The sequence below is a fragment of the Eulemur rufifrons genome, chromosome 9, assembly GCF_041146395.1.
Source record: "Eulemur rufifrons isolate Redbay chromosome 9, OSU_ERuf_1, whole genome shotgun sequence".
NCBI lineage: Eukaryota > Metazoa > Chordata > Mammalia > Primates > Lemuridae > Eulemur > Eulemur rufifrons.
In genome coordinates this window covers 22192940-22209608 of record NC_090991.1, presented here as the reverse complement: position 1 = coordinate 22209608, position 16669 = coordinate 22192940, and the positions used below count along the sequence as shown (strand labels likewise).

The 16669-nt window shown below is 41.7% G+C and overlaps 1 protein-coding gene and 1 non-coding gene across 4 annotated transcripts in view; both read left to right on the top strand.

Annotated features, from left to right (window-relative positions):
• The window catches only part of RFFL (ring finger and FYVE like domain containing E3 ubiquitin protein ligase), a 66403-nt gene that overhangs the window by 29243 nt on the left and 20491 nt on the right, over positions 1–16669 (top strand). The window lies entirely within an intron of this gene.
• Positions 9652–9758, top strand: LOC138392690 (U6 spliceosomal RNA). Its single transcript, XR_011234976.1, has one exon. It is a non-coding gene; the product is annotated as a U6 spliceosomal RNA (small nuclear RNA).

The window sequence follows — 16669 nt, the reverse complement described above, 5'->3', positions numbered from 1 at the left end:
AGAGACGGGGTCTCACTCTTGCTCAGGCTGGTCTCGAACTCCTGACCTTGAGCGATCCACCTGCCTTGGCCTTCCAGAGTGCTAGGATTACAGGCATGAGCCACCATGCTTGGCCTGTTCATAGCTCTTTATAACCTCGAATTCCTGGGCTCAAGAGATCACCTGACTAATTTTAATTTTTTTTATAGAGATGGGGTCCATTTTTTAGTTGAGGAATCTGAGGCACAGGTGAAATGATAAAAGCATGGGCACATGTCACGTATCCTGATTCTACTTCTTTCCACTGCAGCATAACTGCCTGTCAGCCTGAAGGGTTTTGGTAAAGTAGGTAAGGAGCTTCCTAGTTATCCAGCAAAGGAGGAATGGAAGAGGGGATAGGGGTTGGAAGATTACTTAGACAAAGTAGTAAACAGTGGGAGGCACTTTGTTGTTAAGGTTTGCATGAATGACCTCATTTTAGAGATGTGAATGAAGCTTAGGGAAGTTTATCACCTTGACTAGGTCACAGAGGAGGAAGATGTGAGTTGTCTTGACTCCAGGCCCCATGCTCTAAACCGTGCACAACACCACTCTTTGGAAAGTCCTATCAGGAAGTCAACTAAAGATGAATAAAAGGTTTTCAGAGCCCAGTGATGGCTTAGCCCAAGTTGTATGAATCTGTTGGGAACCCTGTTAAATAATGTCTTCTGATTTGTCTGTAGTAACTTGGGTAGTTCAGGAGTGAGATGGGGAGGGGAAAAGAGGAGGGGAAGAAAAGTGTGGAGTAAGTTCAATAAATCAGAAAGGAGCCTCAGTGTGCAGGACTGGTGGATTGCAGTGGATTGCATTGTTAAGGAAAATTGTGTTTGAAATTCATCCTTGTGGTAAATATTGTGTGGTTCTTTTTGATTCAAGGCATGTTAGGATATGGAGGAAAATGCAAAAATGGATAAGATGGGATATTTGACTTCTACAAGGTTAGAAAGGAAGATAAAGTGCTACACCATAGCGCATGATTGAAGGGTATGGGAGGGGTAGAGGGTGAAGGAGAAGTTTGGGAACGTATTATACAAATTGGCTTGTTTGCAGATTGAGGGTGGCATTTGGTAAGGCTGGCCAGGGGGATGCCAGTCTAGCTTCTCAGAAAGACCTCAGGATTTTCATCACTATGTTTTAGGTCTGATCTCAGGTCATAAAATGTATTTTGTTGAGTACTTGGAAATGGTCTTTCAGAGACAGGGTTATATTCAGACTTGAGTAACTGAGCTTAGAATGGAGTGCCAGTTTATTAGACTGAAGGATTACTTTTCTGTAACAGGATTCTGGATTTTGCCAGGATAATTGGTTTTCAATATCAAGATATCCGGGAAATCAAATTTTATATCAATCTTGCTTGTGAGAATAGAATTATAAAATAGACTGGTTTTGGGGGGGAGAATACAGTTTAAAAAAGCTAAGAGTAGGCCGGGCGCGGTGGCTCACGCCTGTAATCCTAGCACTCTGGGAGGCCGAGGTGGGCGGATCGTTTGAGCTCAGGAGTTCGAGACCAGCCTGAGCAAGAGCGAGACCCCATCTCTACTAAAAATAGAAAGAAATTATATGGACAGCTAAAAATATATATAGAAAAAATTAGCCGGGCATGGTGGTGCATGCCTGTAGTCCCAGCTACTTGGGACGCTGAGACAGGAGGATCCCTTGAGCCCAGGAGTTTGAGGTTGCTGTGAGCTAGGCTGACGCCATGGCACTCACTCTAGCCTGGGCAACAGAGTGAGACTCTGTCTCAAAAAAAAAAAAAAAAAAAAAAAAAAAAGCTAAGAGTATTAATTGCTTCCTATATACCAGCTGTTATATTTAGTACTTTGAATACAATAGGACATTTAATTCTCCCAGAGATCATCCGGCAAAGTAGGCACAATTATCTTCAACATACAAATGAGGAAACCAAGGCTTTGTTCAAGCTGGTAAGATGCTGAACTGAGATTTGAACCACGTCTCTCTTGACTCTAAGAGCCCATACTTGTAGCTGCTACTTATATGCTGTTCCCCTTTAAACTTCATGAACTAACCTTGTTCCACTGTAGAGAAGATGATGTGTCACCTAGCTCCAGTATTTGTCTGCCTTGGGCAGTTCTGAAGTCAAAATACCCCTCTCTGTGTTTTCTAGATTTTTCTAAATTTCTTTGTTAACCAGTCTTCAGTGTGGTCCCATTCTTTGTTTAAATACTGTACAGTAATGCCATCATCCAAACCTTTTTGTCCCCTCTTTTTTCTTTTAGTTTGGAAGACATTCTGTCTCTTTGGAGGGACTTTATGTATCTGCACTCGTTGATTTTGTGTTGATTTTATTATCCTAAATGTATTGGTAAAGTTTTGAGTTTCCTCTTCTAGCTTCTAATTTGTCCATTTCCCACCTCCCCTTCGTCCTCCACTGGACTTCAGATTCTAAGGCTGATTTCTGAATAGTCAGTCTGGCTCCAGTCCAGCTGTCCAATTTAGCCATGCCGCTCTAGATCATTGGTAGTATTATTAATACTTTCCCTCCCCTTCATGCCTCTGTATGTCTCCAATCAAATTCAGTTACTCACTGCACCTATACATCCTTGATTTCCAACTGGGGTTTCTGTCGTGCTTTCGGCTTGGAGTGTGATTCTTCCTGTGAAGCCTCCCTTGTCTGATCCCTCCCTGCAGTCAGTCACTTCCTCCTGAGTCTCACAGCAGAGAATTCTATGTGTCCTTTATGGCACAATACACCTTCTGCCATATATTTCGGTTGTTGTGTACATCCCTTTATCTCTCTTACTTGACTGTAACCTAATGGAGCAGATCTGTCTGGTTGACCTTGGTATTTCCCCTAGCGTCTAGTGCAGTTCCCTGCATATAGCAGGCATTTGGTATCTGGCGGATACATAAGTGAATGGATGAACAGAATTTCAGATTTAACTTTCTGCTCTTTGGTTTAGATTTAACCTCCTTTTTTGCTTTTCTTCTTCCTTTCCCATCTCCTTTTCTTTCCTATTAAACTAGCTGTGTTTTCTCTTGCCCTGACTCACCGAACTCGTCTTCACCACCCCCTTTTTTAATCTAGATTTTGCCTCATTCTTTCCCCATTAGCAGTCGCTGTGGGGGTGTGCCACATGCTGCTGGTCAGCTTTTCTTTATCCTTTTGTGGCTCTTTTCTCCCCGTGAATCATATGACCAGCGTGGGAATTGGGTGGTGATTACATTAAGATCTTCATGAAAAGACCATGTATAAAGAACAGTTCTTAAGGTTTGTCAGTATATTGCTTTCAAGTGGGAAGTTTTTTGATCCACCTTTCAAGGGAAAGGGAAAAAAATCCTTGGGTACTGGAGAGGTACATCAAGGCATTTATTCACATTGCGGGATGTGGGATATCAGAGGTATCTTACTTGACCAAAGAAATAATGCAGGAAGCCACAGAAGCTTCTGCTGACCATTAATATTGAATCCCCAATTTTTTCTACAGCTGGAAAAAACATTAGAGATGAGTAGTTCAACCCTCCTATTTTCCAGATGAGAAAACAAGACCCAAAGAGGCTAAGTGACTTGTCCATAGAAACTGGGGTGTTGTTGCCCATTGTTTACTCCTAAGACTGAATGTGGCCTGGGGGACACCAGGTCTTTGAAAGTAGAGGAAGTGACACCTGAAGTGGTGGAGGCTTTTGCAATGCTGAAAAGTAGACTCTGTCAGGTCCGTAGCAGGTTGGATTCCAGGCAGTGTTCACCAGAAGGGCAGTTTAACTTTCTCAGTCCTTCCCTTCTGGGAATCTGCTCAGTGGGGACTGGCTGACAGAAATCTGTTCCTTCAGCATTTGAAAAGGGGCCAACGTTTAATTTTTAAAACATTTCCAATTTTTCTTGCTCTCTTTCCCAGCCTTCATATTCCAAGTTTGTTTCAGGCTATTCCCTTATCGCAGCACTATTTGCGATAAGTTTTTATTGTTTACTCTAGGTCAGATGTCAGTGTGAAGCGTGGGAGATCCAGAGTGTCTTAGAGGCTCATGACTGTTTTTTTGTGCTTGTCAGGTGAATCTTTTACCTGACTCATAGAATAATGTATTTTATTGTCACTGAATTACTTCCCAGTGAACCAGCTGGCAGCAGATATGAGAGATTACCTGTTTGTGGAAGGTCTGACACTGTTGGCCTAGGGAGCAGCAGTGGTAAAGAGATGAGACAGCCCGAAGCAGGAAGTCAAATGCAAATAGGATGTGCTTGTCTACTGTAACCTGTGTGCCTGTGTTTTGAGACTTGGTACTGTTAAAAAGTCAAGACTTCTAAGATTTGAGGTTGGCTGAAGAAGTCTCTGTTTCTGGTTTGAAAAGAAGCTAACATAACTAGTCCTTTACTGTTCTTTACTTTATCCATACACACATCTTTCTTCTAGGGACCAGTTATTCTTTCTTCCCGGGGCATGGTTTTTCCTAGCTTTCACTATATTGCATCATATAGTTTATAAAATGAAACCACTGAATTGACTGCTGATCTGTTAGTTTTGGTAGATGTGAGATTCAGTTTGTGTTTTGCTATTTTTAAAAATAACAGTAGAAAATTTTAGCCTATAATTCACCATCCTTTTATGTAACAGGTTGCTTTTATTGGGTTCCAGGACTTCTAGCACAATTTTTTTTTTTTTTTTTTGAATCTTACTCTGTCGCCTTGGGCTAGAGTGCAGTGGCATCATCATAGCTCACTGCAGCCTCAAACTCCTGGGCTCAAGGGATCCTCCTGCCTCAGCCTCCCAAGTAGCTGGGACTACAGGCACATCCCCTGATGCCTGACTAATTTTTCTATTTTTAGTAGAGACAGGGTCTCATTCTTGCTCAGGCTGCTCTCGAACTCCTGAGCTCAAACAATCCTGCTGACTCAGCCTCCCAGAGTGCTAGAATTACAGGCATAAGCTACTTTGCCCAGCCTCTAGCACACTTTTTGATTGTTTTCTGAACATGGTGGTTTACAAATTACTACTGGGCCTTTGTGAACTTTTTTTTTAGTTTTTGAATTGATGTTTCCCTGGGTACTGGAGGCTGGATCTAATGCCAGCTGATGGATTATTTCACCCCGTGGCAAGTCTCTGGAGTAGAGATTAAATAAATTATTCATTTGCCATCACTGGCTGGTAAACAATCTCAGCAACCCACCTCACTTTTCCTGTTGCTTCCTACTGTGAAATCTGCTTTGTTATGTTCATTAGGGGACTGGATTGGCTATAGGATAACCACCTGCAGGGAGAGAGTCATCTTGGGATCTTTGTGGATTGTAACAACCACTTGAGTTATTTAAGAGAGTAGGTCCATTCTGCTGGTCTCAAACCATAATATGGGGTAGGTAAAGGTTTTGATAATGTTTTTTGTGCATTTCGGACCCTTGACAGATTGCGAAAAAGACCGTGTCTATCCTTACACACTGTAATTCTAGAAGCACATGGGTAAAGTATCAGCGTATCTCAATGTGGATAGTCTAGTGACTTTGCATGGAAAGTAGTGAGAACATTCTTTTCTGATGTTAGCACAGGTGTCTTTTTTTCTTGAATCTATCAAGGGGTAGTGAATATGAGGCATTTTGCACTTTGTTGTGGGATAAGGCAAAGAGTTCTTTGCAAGGAGACAATATGGTGAGACTACAAAGGTTTTTTTTTTTTTTAATATATTAAGTGAACTAGAAATCTCCATTTCTGTTTCTTGGGATAGATACTGGGCATATAACATCCTGGCAGAAATCATTTCAAAAAGTCAGCATAATTTTCAGATTGAGATCAAACATCAAACCAAGCAAAAGGTCTGTGGGAGGAAGGGGTGCTCAGTCTGAAATCATCCTGGATTTATCACAGAATCCCATCTGACTTCAGTGCCTTGCAAGCAGTTATGGTACACCAGGTAGGGGGCTAGATGTATGCATTCATTCTTCTCTGAATTTGACAGGGAAGAAGGGTAGAGGAGCTAAAGGAGAAATTCTAAACTGGCTGGACTGTGGGGCAGAGGGGAGGAGTGACAAACTCACTAGCAGTCGAGCAATGGAGTGGATTTGGGAAGAAATTTTAACAACCTGGTGCTGCTAGGAGGATAAACCAAGTCTGACCACCTTGGAGAGAGGTTTTTCAAGGGATGATTAAGAGCTGGTGGGAGGGGCCTGGAGTCATTTAGTTCTCAGAGGAGCGGTTCAAAAACCAAACCTGATTAAAGGTGTTGGCATGCCTAAAGGAAAAAAATAAAGCAGGGGATAGGGCAGATAAATTTTGTTTCTTTAAAGAACATTAAAAAATACTTTCTTTAAATTATTTACAGCCAACTTTTATCAAACACTGATTATATGCTGGGCTCACAGCTGGGCTGTGCTTTGACATACATTATTTTAATCCTTTCAGTTATCTTTTCATTGTAGCAGGTTCTGTTGTTTTGAGGTAAATAAGGTTTAAAGGTGTTAAATAACCCCAGAATCTAGAGTTCTGTTCGTTCCATACCACAGTACGTTTGGTTTTAGTAACTTCTGTGCAGTCTACTTTAAAAAGGTAAATTGCATAATTTTGAGCCTAGACAGAATTCCTGTCCTGGAGTGCCAGATACCCTCTCACCTAGTCCCTGGCTTTTTTATTTTTTAAATCCTGGTCACCCATTAGTCACTGTGATAAGATCTTGTGAAAGCAGCTTCCTCAGTCAGAAGGTCCAGAAAAGCTTATCTGTTGAATCCTGTTTTCTGCATGAGAGTAGGGGGATCAGAGAGTCTCTTTATTCTTAATGAGCTTTGTCATCAGTTTTGATGGAAGAAGGATCCTGCTGTAATTAAAGTGCAGGTCCATTTATTCTCTGTTTTCAGTCTGGTTAGAAGACTTTACTCTGAACTGCTTGCTTTCCTGATTGACTCGTCCTTGGGGGCGGAATGCCTGGGCTGAAAGGAAACGTGTGGTTTCTCTGCTGCAGTGTTCAATCTGTCATCTTTTCTGAACTTCACACTAAGAAGCAGCCATTTAATTGGCCAGACCCCGGGGGTGATATTTTGGCACAGCTCCACTGGTTAGAATTACTTTTCCCTGAACTTCATAGCAGATGCTGAGGTCCCTCTGCAGATATTTGTCATAGACTAGTTGAAACCAGGGAGTTTCCAAGAACATTTATAACTTGTGATTATTATGTATTCTTTTCAGTTGTTTACAGCAGTTACCGCTTAAGGAAAAGAGCTCACTTACTGCTAGGGGGAAGTGAAATCTCTCTCCTTGTTTTAACACCTTATGTTCCAAGACCTTCTGCTGTTCTGTTTCTTACTATCATTTTGTTATGTTTCTCACTATCCTTTTGTTATGTTTCTCCTTTCACCTTGCTTGGACCCCGTGAGTTGGGAACAACAGGCAGAACTCCACCCAGACCTGGGTGTCTTTTCTACTATCCTCTACAGTAGAGGTCAGTTGATTTGATTTCTGGCATTTCTTTTCTCTGTTATTTTACTTGTGTATTTGTTGTTTTCATGTTTATTTGTATTTGCAATTCCCATGGCAGCACTATTCCAAACCAAAACCACGGTGAAGGCATTGAAGCCTTTTGTGCCTTTTGATGCACGGAAGAGATGGAAGTTAACGGTTGTTCCTCTTCCGGGCTCTCCCTTTCTGGTTTTCTACTTCTGAAATTACTGATGGTTTAAACATTTCTCTGTTATTTTTTGAAGGTCGGTCTGTTACCTCACTTTCTTTGTTTTTCAAGTAGTCTTAGGAAACAAAAAATTGTCCGCAGCATGTCTAAGTAGGCATTGTGGACGGAAAAATCCAAACTCTGAAATATTTGAAAGAAGTTTATTCTGAGCCAAATTTGAGGACCATGACCCAGAGCCACGCCCAAGAGGCCTTGAGCAAGTGGACTGGCTGTGGCTGGGTTACAGTTTGGTTTTATACATTGCAGGGAGACAAGGGTTACAGGTAAAGTCATAAATCAATAAGTGGGACTCATACATTGGTTTGGCCCGAAAAGGTGGGACATCTCGAAGTGGGGGGGGGACTTACACGTTATAGGTGGGTTTGAAGATTCTTTGGCTGACAATTGGCTGAGAGAGTTAGGCTTTATCTAAAAGACCAGAAAGGAAATGCTTAATATAAAGGTGCAAGCACTCTAGGAGGTCCAGACAGGAGGATCTCTCAAGTTAAGATAAGGATCTGCTGGGATACTTGAGTTAAGATGGGGACTTTCTATCTTTTAGATGATGTTAATGCTATACCGGAATCAGGTTGGGAAGTAAACCACACTATATCTGGTTAACAAAAACCTGCTTAGTGAGATTTTACCATTTGTGAGCCTGACTCATCTGGCCTCCTTAGGAAGGAATTTGAGCAAAAGGCAAAAATCAGAGTTCAGTCCTCAGCATGTTACTCTTAGGTTTTTTTTCCTGAAAGGTATTGCTTTGGTTATATGTGTTTAAAATCCTTAATTTGCTTATCATCCTGGAATCATAATTGTGTACTTTTCAAGCATGATTTATTTATTTATTTTTTGACAGAGTCTCACTCTGTTGCCCAGACTGAAGTGCCATAGTGCAATCACAGCTCACTGCAACCTTGAACTCCTGGGCTCAAGTGATCCTCCCATCTCAGCCTCCCGAGTACCTGGGATTATAGGTGTGGGCCACCACGCCCAGCTAATTTTTTTTATTATTTTTATAGAGGTGGTGTCTCACTGTGTTACCCAGGCTAGTCGTGAACTCCTGGCCTTAAGCAGTGTCCGGCCTCGGCCTCCCAAAGTGCTGAGATTACAGGCATGCGCTGCCACACCCAGCATCTGTCCTTTTTTTTTTTTTCCCCCCTTTTTTTAAAAAAAAATAAAAAGCTCCATTGCTGTTACCATTAGTTAATAATTCAACAAATGTGTGGTGATTCCATTTACCTGGCATTAAGGATAAGAATAAAGCTGTGAAATAACTCACTTGTTTCCTCTTTCACTTTCCACACCTTAATTGTGGGAGAAAAATACTTTAAAAGAATTACACAAATTGTTGGCCAATTGATTAGATACAGTGCTGCTAGAATTCTCATTCCCCCGGAATATAATCACCATGAGATTCAGGGACCTTGCTTGTTGTTGTGCCTCTTGGAATCCCCAGAGGAACTGGCAGAGAACAGTGCTAAACAGATAATCTGAAAAATGAATTCGAGTTACAGGGAAGTGTGTAAGATGCTATGAGAGCACAGGGTCACGGAAGGTTTCCCTTAGGAAATAAATGCTACATAAGGGAGGTGGAGTGGGAACAGTGCCCCAGCCTGAGAGAACAGCTTGAGGGAAATTCCTGAAGCCAAAATAAGCTTGGCATTTGAGGGACTGAAAGAATAATAGGGTAACTCAAGCTCAGAGTAAGGCCGTGAGCACTAAGGATTGACTTTCATTGTTATTTAATAGTTACCCAGTGAAAACATTTTTAGTATTTTTTTTTAAGAGACAGGAGTATCTCACTGTTGACCAGGCTGGAGTGCAGTGAGTGGTATGAGCTCACTGAAACCTTGGACTCCTGGGCTCACCTCAGCCTTCCAGAGTGCTGGGATTACAGGCATGAGCCACCATGCCCAGCCTGAAAACACTTATTAAAAGGAGGGTAATAGGGCATTAGTTGCAGTTGAGATAATTAAGTCAAAAACCCCTCTTCAGCTGAACGAAGGTGAGCAAGAATAGAAACGGAAATGCATGCTCACTTTGGCAGCACATATGCTAAATTTGGAATGATACAGAGAAGATTAGCGTGGCCCCTGCACAAGGATGACACGAAAATTCATGAAGTATTCCATATCTTTACGGCCTTTGCAGGAACTGAGACTGGTGTCTTCTGCTGTCTTCATCGTGGCCAAGAAATGTCCTAGCGGAGGGGCCTTTATCCTACCATCCCTCTCTGACCTCTTCATCTTTGATAAAGCACCGACATCTCCTTCCTATTAAATAGATCCTCTGAGTTCTGTCGAAAGAAGCAAAAAAAAAGAAACCGAAAAATGTATCTTAAATATCAATTAAAGGCTTTATCTTTAGAAAGTTGGGGGTCTGTATTACTAATACCCTGAAGCTGTAGAAAGTAGGAAATGCAGATGATTTATTGGATGTATAAATTAAAATTCTAGAGTCCCAGGAATGGTTTTTCTGTCTTACTATACTTTTTACAAGGTGCTCAAGTGTTGGAAGGTTGGCTTGGCAAGTAGATACCCCTTTTTGGTGTCTTTAGAAGCGGGTAAGAACTAGTATTAAATATATCCTCCTGCAGGCCCCTCCTACAATGGAGTCATTGACCTTGCTCTCCCCGCCCACAGGCCCTTGAATTACCAGTGCTAAAGGTAGGCAGTGTGGATGATGCAGGCAGCCTGTTTTTCTGTAGGACGACAATTAGTCAAGGAACTTGGACTCACATCCATCACCTACTAGCTGTGTGGCCTTGGTCCAGTTACCCAACCCGCAAGGCCCAGCCCGTTCGTTCACACAATGATGGTTTTAATTCTGATTTTTATAGGGTTATTATGTTAAATGAGACAATAGATGCAAACTTGGCACATGTTTGGTGTTTTGTAATGTTTTAACTTTGTCCTTGTCATCTGAAGAGAAACTTCAGGAACTGTTGAGTCTGAGTAACACCCCGATTTCCCCCTTGTCTGCCACCTGAAATTAAAGCACAAAAGATTATCTCCTAAAGCATCAATCCTTCATATTCAGGCGTACTTTAATATGGGACTGGAAGAGAGAAGAGACTCCATTCCTAGTGTCTTTGAAGTCAGTGACACCTTGGTGTGAATGGAGGGTCCGAAACCTGCTTTGCAGAGAGGCAAACATATAATCCTGGTTATTGGTGCCTGTGCCTTATCAGAATGCCTACCATTTACTCTTTTTTTTTTTTTTGAGACAGGGTCTCACTCTGTTGCCCTGGCTAGAGTGCTGTGGCATCAGCCTAGCTCACAGCAACCTCAAACTCCTGGGCTCAAGCAATCCTCCTGCCTCAGCCTCCTGAGTAGCTGGGACTACAGGCATGCGCCACCATGCGCGGCTAATTTTTTCTATATATTTTTAGTTGTCCATATAATTTCTTTCTATTTTTAGTAGAAACGGAGTCTCATTCTTGCTCAGGCTGGTCTCGAATTCCTGATCTCGAGCGATCTGCCCGCCTCGGCCTCCCAGAGTGCTAGGATTACAGGCGTGAGCCACCACTCCGGCCATACTCTTTATGTAAGATTGAAAAGCCAGATTAAGGTATGACACCTCTTTACACTGAGTACCTCCTCTGTGTCCAGCCTGAGAGGTGCAGGTCAGTTTATTCCTGTGATTATGAAGCTCATAGAGGCAATTTACCTAAGCTCATTCCTTCATTCAGTGTTAGAGCCAGGATTTAAAGTCAGTCTGACTGATTCTTTAGCCAAAGTAAAACGTATATGGGAATAGCTCCCCCCCCCAATTCTGTTGTCTTAAAATTTAGCCCTAAAATAAAATTCTTACCTAGGAAATGTGCATTTTCCATTACCGACATCTAAAGGGGCTGCCTCGGAGGATGGAAAATATCTATTAGGATTTAAAGCCTTTGGAAATATTTTCTTCCACTGAGTGCCAGCCTGTGAAATATCCCTTGTTTATGTCCGGCCCGTGTACCACTTCAGCAGTGGAATTGTTCTAATTCCAGCCTCGGGTTCTAAAGTTCCACCACGTACTTGTCTCCTCTGTGACTTAGGTATTCTGAATTCTTTATTCTAAAATAAATACCTCAGAAATCATCTCAGTGTCACAGAGAACATGCTTCACATGTCCACACCCAGCAAATGAGACCAGTTAGTAATATGGTTCACTCAGCAGGTTGCTTACTTACCAACGCAACAGTTGCCCTATTTTATGCTCATTGTGTTGTCACCAGCAATTTAAATCTTCCCAAGTTAGGGTGGATACCTAAGGCAGTTTTACTGGAAAATTCCAAATGCAACCCTGAGATTCTGTTTTAAATTAAACAGTTTGAAGGGAGTTAAGTTTCTTGCCAGACTAACTTATTTTTAAAAGTAGGCAGCCTTCCAAGTTAAGAGATGATTTTAAATTTCAGGTGAGTTCTCACGATACAGGTGATTGTTTATTATGTTGTTGGTATAATCAGGTGTGTTAGAGCCTGCCCCACCCACTGCTTTGGGTGGTGGGAAATGTAAGCTTTGGGTGACCAGAGAGAGAAGGAGAGAGACCTTGGGGCTTTCCAGCCCATAGCCCCTATTAAACCTGTAGGCCATTGCCATTTTAGACTTGTAACTTACAGTTTAATAATTTTTTCAATGTGCTGTTTGTCTGATCCTTAGATAATGTTAGGTACTTTATGTATGTTATTTCTCATCCCTACACTTAACCTCCAACATGGGAAATATTATTCCTTTTATACAGGTGAGGAAGCAGACTTAAAAAGCTCAAGTAACCTGCCTAAGGTTAGCTACTCCTCGTTTTTGATAGAGGACTTTTTCTTTCTTGTAGTTGCCTTGCCACTATAAATATTGAGAAAATGCTTTTGCCCCTAAGGAGAGATGACTAGTACTTGCCTCATCAGCTACACTGATAAAATACTGAATGTTCTCTGACCTCAGTCTGTTCATTCCACAAATTATTTGGGTGCCTAATATGAAGTGGCACTGTGCTAGCTGCTGTGGATGGAAAAATGAGGACAGACCAGGTTCCTATCCGTGGAAACAGACTGTAAATCAACAAACAGTAAATTGCAGATTTTGATAGTACTCGTGAAGGAAACCCAAAGGCAGTGAGACAGTGTGTGTGGCTGGGGAGGACTCCTTAGAGGTGACATTTGAGATGAGACCTGAGGGCTGAGAGGAGCAGGAGAGGCAGGAGAGAGAACAAGTGCAGAGACCTGAGGCAGGAGGGAAACTGGTGTGTGTGAAGAACTGCAAGGTCACTATGGCCACGGTTTGTGATTAAAGTAGCACAACAGGAATTGGATAAGTGGGCAGGATCTTTTAACCATGTATGAGTGGGAATTTTTATTCTAAAATGCAATGGAAATCCAATAAAGAGCTTTAAGTGTGTGTGTGTTGCGGGGAGGAGGAGAGTGGATGATGCCTTGTGGAGAAAGAATTGGATAGAGGCAGGAATTGAAGCTTGGAAATCAGTTAGGCTGTTCTGTCACCCAAGAAGCCCCTGGAAATTCAGTAGAACATAAAATGCCTGCCCTCATGGAGTTTCTAGTCTAGTTAGGGAAGGCAGTTTAACAAGTATGCAACTATATCAGCTCATACCAAATACTATGTATGAGATTAGAAAGTGATATTTAAGCCAATGCCTGGATGACAAGAAGGAGCCAACCATGTGAAGTTCTGGGGAGAACAGTCCAGGCAGAAGGGACAAACATCAACTCCAAAGGGCCTAAGTTGAGGAATGTAAGTAGTAGATGAAAGATGATGATTTAGCCTCCCTCCACTGTCAGGGAGAGGGGAGGTAGGAATTTATGAATCTTCAGTTGAAGAAAGGCATTTAAAGCTACCTGAGGTGTGGATGCAAAGGGTGGCCCAAGATAGCCTGAGCACTCACAGCATTTAAGAACAAAGGGAGAAGAGCCAGCAAAGAGGCTTTGAGGTAGGAAGAAAACCAAGGGTGTAGAGTTCTGGGAGCTAAGAGATGATGGGAGAGAGCTTCAAGAAGGAGGGAAGGGTCGCTTGTGCCCAGCACTGCCGAGAGGTTGAGTAAGACGAGGATAGAGAAATCCCAGTTAGATCTGGCCACTTGGAATTCCTCAGCAACCTTGAAAAGAAGAGATTAGCTGGATTAGTTGAGTCAAGCTAGCCTGGAGAAAGTCGAAGTGTGAATTAGAAGTTAAGGAAATCAAGTTAAATATTTGGAGAAATTTTGATTTAGAGGAGAGCACTGGGAAGGGGAAAATGTAGGGTCAAAATGGGGTTGGTTTTTTTGTTTTTTCTTTTTACAAATTACAAATATTCTAGGTGCTTTAAAAAATCTCTCATCTAAACTTTTTTTGTTTTTTGAGACAGAGTCTCACTCTGTTTCCCTAGCTAGAGTGCTATGGCGTCAGCCTAGCTCACAGCAACCTCAAACTCCTGGGCTCAAGCAATCCTACTGCCTCAGCCTTCCGAATGGCTGGGACTACAGGCATGTGCCACCATGCCCGGCTAATTTATATATATGTATATATATATATATATATGTGTGTGTGTGTGTGTATATATATATGTTTTTAGTTGTCCAGCTAATTTCTTTCTATTTCTTTTTTTTTTTTTTTTTTTTAAGTAGAGACGGGGTCTTGCTCTTGTTCAGGCTGGTCTGGAACTCCTGAGCTCAAACGATCCACCCGCCTTGGCCTCTCAGAGTGCTAGGATTACAAAGCATGAGCCACCACGCCCAGCCTCATCTAGACTTTTAATTGAAATGTTAACTAGAGAAGTATACAATTGTAAATGTACGGTTTGATGAATTTTCACAATGTAAGCATATCTATGTAGTTACTCAGACTAAGAGAATGTTACCAGAAGCTCCCTCGTGCCACTTTCCATCTACTATTCTACCCCCAGGATAACCACTATCCTGATTGCAAACACACAGATTAGTTTGCCTGTTCTTGAATTTTATGTAAATGCAATAATTTGGTATGTATTCATTTGTGCCTGCTGCTTTCACTTGACATTGTAAGAGTCGTTTATTTTCATTGCTGTATGAACATACCATAATTTTCTTCTACATTCTACTGTTGATGGACACTTGTTTTGTTTCCAGCTTGGGGCTATTACAATAGCGTTTCCAAGAATATTACTGTTTACTTGTTTAGGCGAACCTATTTCTTTCGGGTATACTTGGAAGTGGGATTGCAAATTCATGGGAGTAAATGTATGCGTGTGTATATGTGTGTGGTGGCTAGCAAATCATTTGTACTAATTTACACTTTGACCAGCAGTGTTAGAGTTCCAGTTGCTCTATATCCTTACCAACATGTGCTAGTATCTCTACTAACACTAGAAAAGAGATGTAGTATCTCTTTTCCACTTTAGCCACTGGTGGTAACACGTTGTGGTTGTAATCTGTGCTTCCGTTATAACAAGGAAGAGTCTTTAAAACCTGGGAGATCCTGGAGCATGCCTGTCTGCTGACAGGAAAGTTATGGTTGACATGGAGAGCAAAAGCTCAGAGGGAGGGACCCGCGGGGTAGACAGATTGAGTTTTTGGTAAAATCAGGAATAATAGGCTTCAGGATCTAAGCAGCCTAGGTTCAAGTGTTGGCTTTGCTATCCTCTAGATGTGACCTTTTAGCAAGTTACTTCTTTTCTGAACCTTGGTTTTCTCACCTGAAAATGGGAAGAACTAATGTACCTTGCCAGAATTACTGTGAGGATGACATGAGATAACGCTAGATAAAGTACCTGGCTCAGTGCCTGGCAGATGAGAAGCATTCTTCCAGTGGTGAGTGGCTACTTTCTTCTCCTCAAAATATGTAAAATATGTAATTACTTATCAATTATTGCAGAGAGGTTTAGCTTAAGCCATATTGACAGGCTTTTCACAGCGTTTCCTTTCAAAACCATTGCAATTGTACTTTAATTGCTTTTTAAGGATAATATACAAGATGAAGCTAAGCTTATTCTGAATTAATGATCCATAGCCTGGGGTACTTTTCTTTATGCATTCACAATATAAATGCTTTTAACCATTTCAAGAATATGTTAGTGACAGTAGATGTGACACCCTCAAACTGGAGAAGATTCTGCGAGGCTTATCATCCAGACGTTTTCTGAGTTGCATGTCAGAAAGGTACTTCTTTGAGGCTTGGGGGCACTTTAATTAGATATTTTAAAGGATTTTTGTAAAGCATTATACAGTGGGTTCACCAGCAGTGTGATAATTCCAGGATGTAGTTGTCTGTGCATCTGTGTAAAGCCTATTGTTGCGGAACTATTACACCTTGGTGCACAGAGCAGTTAATTAAAATCAGAACAGATTGGATGAGAGCCTTGGGGACTACTGCCTTAGTTTTTGGTGGTTAGCAAGGTGGTTTTGGAATTGCATTGCAAACCGGCCCGACCCTTCCACTCCTCTCTCCCCTTCATGGGAAAGCCCACGACAACCATTGATCTGCTTTAAATTATTTGCCTTGGGCAGGTGAACAAGTGGAGAAGTGTTTTAAAGTTACTTAGGAATCTAGGACTTAATAGGTAGAAATCACATTATCTGCCCTCTTGCCTCTAACTATGACTGTACCCAGCCCACCTGAAATAGGCAATTTATCTTTACCCCGTTATTAACACTACAATTTTCCTGTTCAGCAGGGTTAAGTCTCCCAAGAAATACCAGCATACCTATCAAGCTGACAAAATCCCGCTTGCTAGCCAGCCCTTCTTGCCTCATACCAGAGGGTTCTTCTGTAGGGAATTGGAAATGTTCTTATTCATTCCCGGCTTACATCTCCCACTTTTCTCCCTAAAGGGAAGAAGAGGAGAGCCTGGCAGCTTTCAAACAAGCTCAGTAGAACAGCAGTCTGACACTGTTTTTGAGGATTAAATTGCCAAGTCCATCTTTTGAGAAGAGGGTGAGGGAAGTTTGGGAAGGAATTTTCAAGCCCTCAGTGAAGATTTGATAATAATTTTCTTTCAAGATCAGAAGGAGTTCTGACCATCCACGGAATGTGAAAAAGAAAAGAAAAGAAAAAAAAAAAAAAAATCAGAAGGAGGTTAGCAGATGAGAGAGTAAAGTTTTT